Source organism: Corvus hawaiiensis, chromosome 4 (genome assembly GCF_020740725.1).
Source record: "Corvus hawaiiensis isolate bCorHaw1 chromosome 4, bCorHaw1.pri.cur, whole genome shotgun sequence".
Classification (NCBI taxonomy): domain Eukaryota; kingdom Metazoa; phylum Chordata; class Aves; order Passeriformes; family Corvidae; genus Corvus; species Corvus hawaiiensis.
Window position 1 is genome coordinate 32,936,800 of NC_063216.1, and position 12,703 is coordinate 32,949,502.

General features: G+C 36.1%; 1 protein-coding gene across 8 annotated transcripts in view; it reads left to right on the top strand.

Moving 5' to 3' along the window:
- ANKS1B (ankyrin repeat and sterile alpha motif domain containing 1B) overlaps positions 1-12,703 on the top strand; it is a 413,919-nt gene that overhangs the window by 206,574 nt on the left and 194,642 nt on the right. The window lies entirely within an intron of this gene.

The window sequence follows — 12,703 nt, forward strand, 5'->3', positions numbered from 1 at the left end:
TCCAGCATTTACCTTGTCCTTTTTAAATGTACTTTTTGGTTAAACTAAGAGCTTTGATAAAGTGGACTTAATAGAATTTAGTAAAATGAGCCATGCAACTTCTCACAAAATGGGATGTCTCTTAAGCTTACAGTTTTGAACACATAACTATAATTTTGCAATAGCCTACCACAACAACCAGACTGTAAAATAAGGATAACATCTCTTTCCTCCCAGCTTCCTTTTGAAGCTGATATGCTGTACAAAAAGACCAAAGTACCTGTGGCATCACAGACAGCAAAAAAGTAAAGACAGAGGGAACCTGACTGTGTAGCTGGTAGCAGAGGGACCGGATGAGATGAGGCAGCTCCAGCAGCTGGTGTCTGCTCCCAGTGCTGTCTGATGCCTCCTCAATAGGAAATGCATATGTAGTCTGAAATTATTAAGCTGCTAGTCTTTGAACTCTTTAGCAACAATTATAAGACCACACTTTAAGAAAAAGAGACACACATTTGTGTTTAGTTCTGCCCTTCCTTGCATCTTATTAACAACTGGAATGTGAATGTGGAATTTTAATTTGCAATGGCAGAACAGCTGGGGGGATTTGCATAACCAAAGTCAGTATGTGATGCTACGGAGGGCAAAAAGGATTCTTCTTTGAGGTAAAACTGTTTCCAGTCAGTCAGATTCTCGTATGGAGCCTGTCACACTCAGTACCCAAAAGCACCGCGGTGTGCATGTGTGCGTGGCCAAGTTGCCTGTCCATTGTCAATTATGTGTGTTGTGGTAGGCTGACTATTGCATTCTTACTGTAGCTGTTGGGTTCCTTTTGATTAGGAAAAGCAAGTTAGTTTTTCATAGACCTTTAGAACTAAACCTTTGCAGTGGTATGGTCCAAAATTTTCTTCAGTGGCACTCATTGTTTTTGCTTCCTTTTCTCAGATATTTTAGGTCATGTTTTTGAAGTAGCAAAAAGATGAATATCACATGCATGTGCCATAATGTTGTTGCTGTAGTGCAGGGTCTTCTGCTGATAAATTGTCTGAGCTGTTGTTTTATCAGAGCACACTCCTCCTCTTGACAGGAACATATTCCCTAGTGTTTCACCATTGCCAGCAGTGTCCTTGATTATCAGTACAGACCATGCCTTTAACTCTTTGAGGCACTGTCTCTTCTGGTGCTTTCACATATGCATTTTTGTCCTTGCATTATTTGTACCAATCTTCCTATTTCTATTACTATTATCTTCATTTCAAATTATCTGAATTGTAATTTAAGTGTATGCAATCATCTAGATTATAAAATAGTGGAGAACAGAAGACATATAGCTATAAAATATGAGGAAGTATTTTTAACATTTATTTACTGAGAACATGATAGTCCTAATGTATTGCCTGTCACTGAACTTACCTAAAGATGATATAAATTCTACAGAAGTTATCACATATAATTGGGTTAATTTTTTTTTGACTTCTACATTATAAAAACCTAAACAAGAGATAAAAATGCATCTGTTTTAATGATTCATTGAATCCCAAAACAAACCTTACAGAAACTGGGCAAACTGCAAGATAATTGTAGAGCTTTTAGCTATGTTTTATAATAAATGCAATGGGAGTTGGATGCAAAAAGCTGCAGGCATTTATTTTATTTTCTTATACTCAAGTATTCCTATTATATTAGCAATTTTACCCTGTAGTGTCATAAATGTAATATTCAGCTCTATGTTCTTCATATACCGATTTTGTTTGAGACATCATACTACAAAGGAAGACTCAGGCTAAACAGAAAATAGAGTAAAAATGTACGTCATCAGACCATATTTACCAAAGTAGTCTTTAACTCTGATACATTTTCTTTTTAAAAATTCACTCTCTCTATAAGTGCCAGTCAACATTTACCTTTTATCTCTGTCCATGCTTTTCAGTGTTAGGCTTCTTTTTCCAAAACTGTTGCAAAGCAATTCAGTCATTATATTCACAGATTTGGATAAATGATTTCTGGCATACGTCTTCTAGAAGCAATAGAGAATATTAATAGCAAACAAGGAAACTTAGGAAAATGGAACTATAATGTCATAAATATTGGCATCCATTAGAGAGTAAATGTGTGGCTTAATTCTTGTCAATTTTGGTGTAGTCTACTTGTGGTTGTCAGGCCTGGTCTGCAGCAGAACTGCTTGACAAAAGGAGCCTTCAATTGGAGGATTGATGTGTAATTTTGACTGACTTAACATGCTGAGACTTTTCAGCAGTATTTCCCCACACCAGATGCAATGTTTTATTGAAACAGCATAGGAAATTAAGGCGCTGTTTCAATAGTGATATTTTCTCCTTTTTAAAAAATAATAACTAAAAACCTCAGCAGTCTGGTCTGCAGTACTGTTATTTCTGAGCAACCAAACTTTTTTTTTCCCCCCCTCACAGAATACAAGTAATGTATTCTTCTTGGGAAAATTTTGTCAGATCTAAAGGTACTTATTTTCTATTTTCTAGAAATACTTCTTCTCAGAAAGAGGAGTAATGCATACTGAATCCCTGCCATCTCTTCTTTTATTTTGTTCTTAAACTAATAGCTGATCCATACATTCTACTGTTAAATATGGTTTAAAAAGAAGTCTTTGTGACCACAGACATGAGCAATTTATGTACAATTTGAATGCTACTGAAATCTATGAAAATTCAAATAGTGTACTTACCACTGTTATTAAAGCCTTGTTTCAGTATTTTAAAAATATTCTCACATTATATAATTTCCTTTAGAAGAAGTGAGAGATACTGAGTTTTAAAGAAGCTGTGTATGGTAATAAGTGACTATGTCGTGATATTGACCTATATTGTACTCATAAACACCTCTAATATTTGTTTTGAGACAGAGTGTAGAATGGTATGAATACACAGAATGCAAAATTCAGAAAATCAGATTTTCCGTTACTTCCAAGGCCATGAAGCTCAAAAATACTGACAAATAATAGTAAAATGGAGAGTTCAGTAGCATGATGTTTAAGCATGTTCAGGGACAGTGCTTAGAAAAACTGTATATGTTACTCTACAGAAAATCCAAATTAAGTGAATAAAAGTTATTCTAACTTTAAAAGTTTGGATATACCTGCCTATGGCCTAACCTTACAAAATCACACTGATAAAAACAAATCGTGTTAGATGTCAAATAAATTGGTTGTGAAAGTTGCTTAAAAATAATATTGCTCACATTATGTCCTGGGTTCTATTGGTAATAAATGGGTCCCTTACTTAAAGTGGATTTAAAAACATTTTTGAGGATGATGTTAATGCTGCAATCTGCTCTTCCTGGTCAATTCTCTCCTCTGCCAGACCAGTTCCTGAAATCACCGAGCTGTATAGAATGTATCTTTTTCCTCCATGGGGTTGAATATATGTCTGAGCTTTGCCCATCTAGATAAGAGATAAAAGGATCGACAAAGGAAGATTGCAGATTTCAGAACTTGGAAAAAAAATGGACTAAAACATTTTCAAAGTTATTTCCAGTAAGACTGAGGTCTTGTCTGTTTCTCCACCGAACCACAACAGTATGAGGGAAGTCCTAATAATCTGTGTCTTCTCCACAAGGACAGTTTGGTTGGTTTTCACAAAGTTAATGCCAGAGTGCTTTTCCAGAGTGCCTAAAAATGAGCAAACCAATGATGCCCTCATTCTATAATGCTCTAGTAATCATCCTACTGTAATTCCAGAGGATAAGAGAGATTTTTTTCAAACCATGATAAATGACGTGAAAAGAATTATCAGATTACTTGAAAGTTTTAGAAATCATATCCTTAGATTCAGCTTTTTCCTTGCTTTTTAGTCTGAACCTTGCAACTGTGTAGCCACTTACACACATGCATGTTAATATTTTTATTCAATTTATTTGACTAAATTAAACAGCGTTTATTTCTAAAGCAGAATCGAATTTAATACCAGGTTGAAAAAATGTATGCAGAATAGGAATTAGCACATCAATGGAATTAAAAATATCTGATGAAAAATGAGGCTTTTACAGCCTGTGGCCAGGAAATACTTTAAAGGCAACAGAATATTCCTAACTTCTAAAATAGATTTTACAGATTTGCCTTTAGTAATCAGTTTATTATTTTCATACATGATTGCTAAGGGCAAATCTCTAAAATTTTGTTCAGTATCTCTGGTGGTGTTTTGTATGAGGTGATAGGAGTGTTACCCTTACAAATATGTTAGGGTTGGAGATGTTGAGGCAAGTGAGACTATGGTGAAGTTTATCTTTCATAAATAATATAGAGCTCTAAGTCTACTAAAACTGTATTAATAACAGTTTCTTGAAAGTTCAGCTGATTCACTCATGTTTCCTTCTAGTAGTCCTTGGATTTAAATAGATATGAATCCTTGGATTCATATTTCTAGTAATCACATTTCAAATAATCACAAGAACATCACATTCTAGTTGAAAAATTTTTGGCTTGTTATAGAATTTACAGCACACCAAATTGTTTCTAGATTTCATTCCACCTAGAGCAAATGAAGTAATTCAGAATATTGAACTTATTAAAGTGAATTCATTTACTTTCTCACCCAGACTGCTAACCTGAGTTCGCGATTGTAATGCTGGGGTCAGTATTTTCTTGTTTCATTGCCCTGTGTTCAGGAAGGTACTGCATTTGAATGCCTTCACATCCTTCAAAAATTATTTGCTTACTTACCAGCCCTGCATCATAACTAATGATACCAAGAATTTTACAAAACTGTTTTTCTACTTTTATCCATTGCTGCCTTTAGCTCTTTATTTTAGGTTATTGCATAATGACAATTCTGAGAATGGCTGAGGTTAAATTATTGATTGCTAATAAGAATTTCCATTAAGTGCTAAAACTAGCATTTAGTCTAAAGTGGTGAATTGTTCCAGAAGCTATTTATAGAGTGTATTTATTATTCATTGACAACACTTGCACTTCATGCATGAGTTTAGATAAATATTTCTTACAAACTCTGCTGTTTGCTTTTCTATTTACAGAGTATGATGGCCTATCTCAGTTACTTTGTGCTACTTTTGTTTTCTGGTAGGCTATTTGAAGTGTTTCATAGAGCATAATTCTAAAGAATATATTATCATGTCAGTACACAAATCCCCCTATTTGCATATCAATATGGCATTTATATAGAGACCAGCCATTCTTCTCAAATTTATGCAAGAAGAAAATCCATGTTCATGAAATTTTTGAAACAAGTGGCAAGAAATGTGGCTAAACAGCTCTAGACAAGAATGTAAGAGACTAAATGTAGGTGTTGGGTTTGCTTATTAAACCAGTTCAAGTTTTGATCTGCTTTATAGTATAGGAAATAATCATTAACATGCAATAATAATTATGAAACATTAGTGGAACTAGTCTGATGAGTGCATTTTCAGGTGACATGTACCTGTAGGATTGCTTGAGCTCAATCTGAGTTCCTTTAGCCTTGACAAATGAACTAGGTGGGGAATGATTCTTGGAGAACATTTTATGAAGCTTGTCTGAAGAGTTGTGTTTGTATCATTCCAATTTCTAAAACAAAAAGCCGTGCAGGACTAAGTACAGTGCCATGAGAGGTATTTGCACTGCTGTAAGCATCAGCGCAGCTTCTTGAAGCAAGACCCTAGGCTCCAGAGGTGGGAGAGTGAGCTGTTGGCATGAGGGAGCTCACAGACAGGTCGAACTGGGTTTATGTAAGCTCATCCATATGCAAACAGTCCAGTGAGTTGCCAGAGCTGTGCCAGCATGCCACCCACTCAAGCAACGTCTTTATTATTCATTGAAAGATGCTGCAGTTTTCTTGTGGTGCTGCAGAGCCTGTGTTAGCAGGGGATAAATATTACAGAAGGTGGTTATAGAGTTTTTGTGTAATAAGGCAAGTTCCTGTTGAGAACCTGACTTTTTGTCAGGAAGCTGAGAGGGATGGTTGCTCCCTAAAAAGCAGGGAGCTATCTGCACCCAGTGGACAGAGCCAGGTGATGGTAACACGCTCCGCTGACCACTGAAGTTAAGTTAGTATTACCTCAAATACCAAATCCAACTCTAAAGAAATCTCAGGGGGTAATTTAATCTTAGATAAGTAATTTCATTTTTAAATGAACTTTTTTTTTTTTACCTGTTTTAAAAGATTTGAAAGGGAAAGTGGGAGAAGAAGGTTAGAAAAAGGAAAAAGACTGATGTGAAACAGAAAAACAAATTGTAGTAGCTGGAGGTGAATGATGACAAAAGAGAAAATGACCATCATTTACAAGGAGAATAAGAAGAAGTGAGATAAATAGGGAGCATAGAAAATGAATTCTAAAACAAAGTTATAAAGAACAGGAAGGAGAGAAGGGAATTCACCTGATCAGCTGTTCAAAAGAGGAATTCTCTCCAAAAGCTGGTGCACTGGGGGCAAGGGAGCCTCTGAACCCAGCTAGGGTTCAAACAGAAAAAGAAGTGCCACACTGTCTCACGTTGAATCTGCTTTATAAAATAATGCCAGGAGAAATCTTCAATCTTCCATCAAGTATAATTTCACTATTCCGAATTTCAAAGATATGTGCCGGTATGTGCTTCTTGTTTCCACAGCTCTTCACAGGACCTTGCAGCAGTTACCAAATTTATGAAATCAAGGTTACCACTTATTTAACAACTGTATTAACTTCTTAAGATATCTCTGTGCAGATACCGTTTTTTTTGAGCACTTTCTTCAAATAGTTCTCTGTTACCTAGTTCTGCTTGTTTGCTAGTCCAGTGTTGCTTAGCACAGAGCTGAAAAAAGATTTGCTCAAATATGAAATTACATAAATTTGGATTTATGGTGCCAGGAATTATAGTATAAAGGGTTGAGCTTCCTTAGTATTTTTAGAAAGACTATGCAGTATACGTCTTTCATATATATGCACTCAGTGTACTAGCTTTTAACAGTAGTCTAAAATTTTTACTGAATTAAGTAAAATATTTTGATTGGTCATGGTGTCATGTAAATTTTCAAGGGTTTTTTTTCTTACTAGACGAAAGCAGTGAAAATGATTACTCATAGGTGGTGAGTGTAGTGTTACTATTATCCCGTAAAACTTCCCAAGACAAGGACAGAAACTGCTCTGAGACAGTAACTCCTTTTTTCAGAAAATATTATTAACTTCCATTGAAGTCAGAATAAGGATGACTCTTTCTTAGACCATATTTCATCAACCACCAAACTGTCAAAAAAATACATAAATTACAATTAAGCATAAGGCACTTTCTCTTTCAGAAAGATATTTAGCTGCAAATTGCTGGAAAATGCTAGGAAAGGATCACTGGATGTCCATCTTATGCTCTTCTGTAATCATCTAATAGTAGTCACTGTGATCAAAGCTGATGATTGATGATCTAGATAAAGCTGTGTTCTGATCCAATGCAGTTGATCCTGTGGTATTGCAGTGAAAAATCCATCTGTTCTTAACTAATTCTTGTGATTCAGTAGTATGCATCTTGTATTTCTGTTCTGTAAGCCAAGGATATACACCTGACTGAAGTCATGAGTGTTGCAATGCTATATAATATAGTTTGATTGTCCCAATGTCTTTAAAATATTACCCTCCAAATCTATTAATTTAAAATAAAATATCGTCCTAGTCCAGTGGCTGTGCTCTAGAAAACAGGTATTTTAATTTTCCAGTGAGATCTGCTCCTCATTGACTGAACAGCATGTGTTCTGAAGGAGGCTAAATTAAAGTTGTCAAAGCAATCAACTGAACATGAAAAATATTCTAACTTTGAAATGTCTGTGACAAATGCATGTTTCATGATATAGTGGAGTGCTTTGACTGAGCTCTTTCTGGGTAAATAGTACATCAACAGTCAGAAATGCAAACTCGTAGAAGGGCCGGTACAGTTCACAAAGTATAGGTCAATGCTGACAAATCATCTGTCAAGTAAAATGAATTTTCTTTGTTGACTTTGATATAATAGTTATTATAGATACAGTACTTACATAATGGTAATATGTACTTACATAGTGGTAATGTAGAGTTATAATCAATAGGGGTATAAAAATCAGAAAGGAGCTGTGAGGATGGTTTTTCCTAGTCGCTGAGGGTTTTTCCATTAGCTTGATTAGCTGTGATCTGAGAGCTATTTTTGTGAGTTCTGAGCTACACATAAGCAATGGAATGTAACCTTTAGATCACAGATGCTAGATAGTGTTACTTAAATTCAAGCTGTCCCTGTTGATTTTGTTTTGTTTTATATGCCATGAAAAATGTCTCTAAAAGCACTTTCAGAGAAATATTCAGCATCACCAAATATTATCATCCACAGTGCCATCATCACCCAAAGAGCCAGGCTGCTGACAGAAGTTACAGATTTTATGTAAGGCATCCATTTTTTTCAGAGTTTTATGAAAAAGATCATTTAAAATCTCTAAGCCTTTGGAGTTGCCTTATAGTATAACCGAAATGTGTAAGATAAACCAGAATCTTGCATACACTTCTTGGAACCTAGTATGCTTCTCCCATAATAAAATTTATTTATAGTGGTCTTCTGGATGTTAGGCATAGTTTTTCTCATACAACATCCTATTCCTAGCTATCCTTATCTCCTCTCAGGAATACATGCATTAGGTTAGTTTATTCACTAGAACACCCTGCCGTGCTAACTGCTGATGCACAAGTTCTGTCACAATGCAGACAGGTAACTTTTTTATCTGCCTGAATTCATAAATATAAAGAGAAAAGATTTATCCCATTTAGCTTTGGACAAGGCTGAAAGCTTTAATTAAAAAAAAAACCAACTTTTTAGTGCTTACTCTAGCATCAATTTCTTCTCCAGCTTTGCTAAACTGGCTGCCAGCTTACCTAAATGATTCGTTCTTTCATATTCTCTGCTCAGAAATTTTTTGGCCAGTACTAGTTGCTACTAAAATCCTCCACTTTTTGATTTCTTTACATCAGAAGTGTTTATCAATGTTTAACAGGTATTTAGGTACCAAAAAAGAATTGTTTAAAGTAGTCTATTCATAATGACTGGGGGAACACCTCCTCTACAAATAATCACAGCAGTTTCTTCTCCTCCTCCTCAGTCAAAAAAACAAATGAAAAAAAATCAAGAAAAATTCATATTGTTAACAGTAAAAGAAATAAAATTGAGAGGACCTTAAATTTCTTAGCATTTAGAGCAGATCTGCCTTACAATATGTTTGAAATCATGTGCCCTCTGATATCACAGATTCAGTCAGTTCCAAACCCCACAATAAACATATTCTGAATCCCATTGGGAACAAGATGTCTTGTAGAAATTATCGTATAGCATACCAGATGGCATCTTTCTTGCAGACATCACTTCAGTGTGCTTCTTCTGTTGCCTTGGAGAAGAAAGAGCCAAGTACTGCTATCTCTGTAAGAGACCTATGTGTCAGTTTTCCCATGTAGGAATGGGTACATCTTTTCTGATTGTGGTATCACAGAAGGATTATCATGGAATTTATGTCTTTTGAAATGACAGGAAAGCATGGTAGTGTGTAAATATGTTGAGGTGAGACCATCTCATACAGTCTGCATGGTGTTTTTCAATGTCAGCACCAGCTGTAGGCACAGGCAAAGTGTAGGCACTGCCTGCAGCAGCACACTGGTGGGGCTGGCACTGAGTCATAGACTTAAAAAAATCAAGAGATAGCCTTTTAGTCTCAAAGCAGGAACATCTGCTCCAGGTTCCCATTGCACTGGCTCAGAAAAACTGCCCAAGCACCCTGCTGAGGTAAGACACCTGAACTGATCTCTTAAAGAGCTGCAAGTTCCTGGCTCTGTTCTGTACCTGCCTTTGCCTTTGCCTTGCTACAACCTTTGGTGGGAGAAGGAGGGAAGAAGACTTGTAGATAACAGGATACTTTAGCAATGAGACAATAGTCAGGGATGAGGACTAGACAGCAAGCTGACTGTTTCTCATTTTCTTTCCCCTTGCTGAGCAACCTTATGTTGTGTTGATGGGTTCAGACGTGTAGTTATACTGGCAAAGGACAGAGTTGGAGGAGTGCACAGTGAGACCAGCAGTGCTATAATCATCCAGTGCCGGAGCCATGGAGATAGTTAGACACAGTACCAACAGCTACATGAGGAAATGTGTCTGGGGAGCCACTCAGCAACTGAATTTTGCCTACACTGTTGCTAGGCATTGAGCCAAGCACTCCTCATCACTGGCAGCATAGCTTCCATGCCGTTTATAGTAAGGTAAGGAAGAAGCAGTTTGACCATGAAACTAGTATATTGATGGTTGTGTGTGCCTTTTTGTGGGCAGAAAATTCTTGGTATTGGGGAACACAATGCAGAGATATTTGTGTCTCCGCATTTATAGGAAATAGCGGAGCCAGTCATGCATAACCCATTCAAAGGGATTATGCTTCACTAGATCTCTTTCTGATATCAATTTTTCTGCTTACAGGGGAAAGGGGACGACAAAATCAGGAATCCTTTTCAAAGAAGTTTATTAATTCTCAGTCAACTAAGAAAAATTCAGAAAGGATATAACTCTCATTTTAAGATAACTTTGTTCTCAGTTTGCCCCTGAAGATCTTGCCCAGTCTTTTGAATTTTCCTTCTCATGGGAAGTCCCCTATATTTCAACTCAATATAGCCTACCCTTCTTCATGCTGCTGACTGGGCACAGTCCTGAAGGGATTATGATCTGTCTATATACAAAGATATTGATTCATAGTAGAGAAAACTTTGCAAAATAGGGATGATTTCCAGACATGTGTGAACAAATGCCTTTGTATCTCCATGAGTCCTGGATTTCCTATCAATTTGGTATACCTACTTTCTCCAAGAAGAAATTAATCATCCAGTCATTTATTTGAAGTACATTTAGCAATTAGAAAACTCCTAAAAGTTTCGTCAGCAACAGCACATTTACCAGCGCCTGATGAATGTTCAGTATTCTTTTTAAAGACCTAATGAACCTTTCATACTTTGTGTAGTAAATTTATCAAGTCAGTAAGAATACCTGGAATAACAGAAGGTGTTATAAGAGACCTTAGGCAACTTTCCAACCTCATGAAAGGTCTTCTATGGCTCAATGAAAATTATGCTAGAAAAAATCATTATGGACTTCGGTTTGCATGAGATGTTTCACAAATCCAAGCATCAGTATCAGAGTGAAAGGTCATCCAGTTTTAGTCCAAGGACTAGTCAGATTAGAGTTGAAACTCTTAAAATACTGTTAATTCTAAATATTCAGCTATATTTAGAATCTGTTCTGTGACTGCTCAGGGACCTTCTGTGTGGTACTTGCAGAGACTTTGTAATATAATGTGTTGGTCAGACTGTAGGTTTGGATTTCTATGAAACAATTGTCTACCATAGTACCATCAGTCCCATATTATCCCCTTGACAAATAAATATCTATCATTTCCTCATGCCTGGAATTAAATTCCTCCTTAGAGATGGTCATTGCTTGAGATTCACAATGGATAAGACAAACAAAAAAAGTAATTAATATGTTCAATAAATGAAGCACCGCTGACAGGATTCCTTCTAGAATTGCACCCTGAATATACCTATTTCCTGCCTTTTTTTGCTGAGTCCTTTCACACAGTTATGAAAAACAAAAGTTTAGTAAACATTCCTTTCAGAACAAAGGAATAAAATATTTCCATCTCAAGAGAAACTGTCTCAAAGATGGAATGTAGATAGAAAACACATCATGAGGTATTTGGTTTCTTATGCAGAAAATGAATTTTCCACTCGTTTAAAATTCATGATCTTTTTTTTCCCCAGTTATAGTTGATAAAATTTAAATCCTCTCTAGAAATCATGTGAATCTTATATGTCTACTTGCTATCATTCACATTTTTGTGGGAAAGGATATAAACTTACAATTTCATTCTTTTAATTATTCATTTGAAATGGTGGCCTTTTCAAGATGAATTATTATATGTTGGCATGAAGGTTTTCTTGCGTCTTATAATATTTTACGGTTCAAGAAATCATGCAGATAATCTAATTACTTTGACTCAAATTGTTGTGCCTTTTATGTCTTTTGCTGTACTACACGAGAGAAACTGTGAAATATATTCATTATTGATTCATTAAAGGGTTTTGCCATTATATAAGCAGAGATGTGGACCACTACTTACCATACATTAAAAGAGGAAAAGGGAAGGCATAGTTAATCATGCCATGGGCTATGCTTTAAGTATTGCATGCCTTAATGTCTTGTGAAATGTAAAAATCTACAACAAATAGATATGTAAAGCATAACTGCTATGAAGATTCTATTCAGATTTAAGTGCTCTAGGTTGCTTTTGAATCTTGCTATTTTCTGCATTTGTTTTGACTGCTCTCATCATTCAAGATTGACGCTTGGATGGGTGTGTAGGAGGAAGCAGCAGCAGCAGGCTTACAGCTTGCAGACAAAAAAAAATCTGCCTTATCTGATGGCTATTATTGAAAATGCGAGGTGTAGCCTAGGCTGGGTAATGAAGGGGAGCGAGCGAGGGGGAGCAAGAAGCATGGAGCTGCATACTGATGAGTGTAGGAGTACTTGATAAAAAGAATTCTTGCTGCTGGCAGTGCATTGCTCATTGTGGAGTATTCCAACAATCACATATAACGGAGAACAGCTTAGCTGACAGCTTGATATGCTTTTTTTTTTTCCCCCCCCCTACTGTATGACGTACTGGTCTGTAGTAAAGATTAATAACCAGGAAATGTAGAGCTGCGATCAGATCTTGCGTTATATACTGCCCTGAAAACTATGTTTTACTTC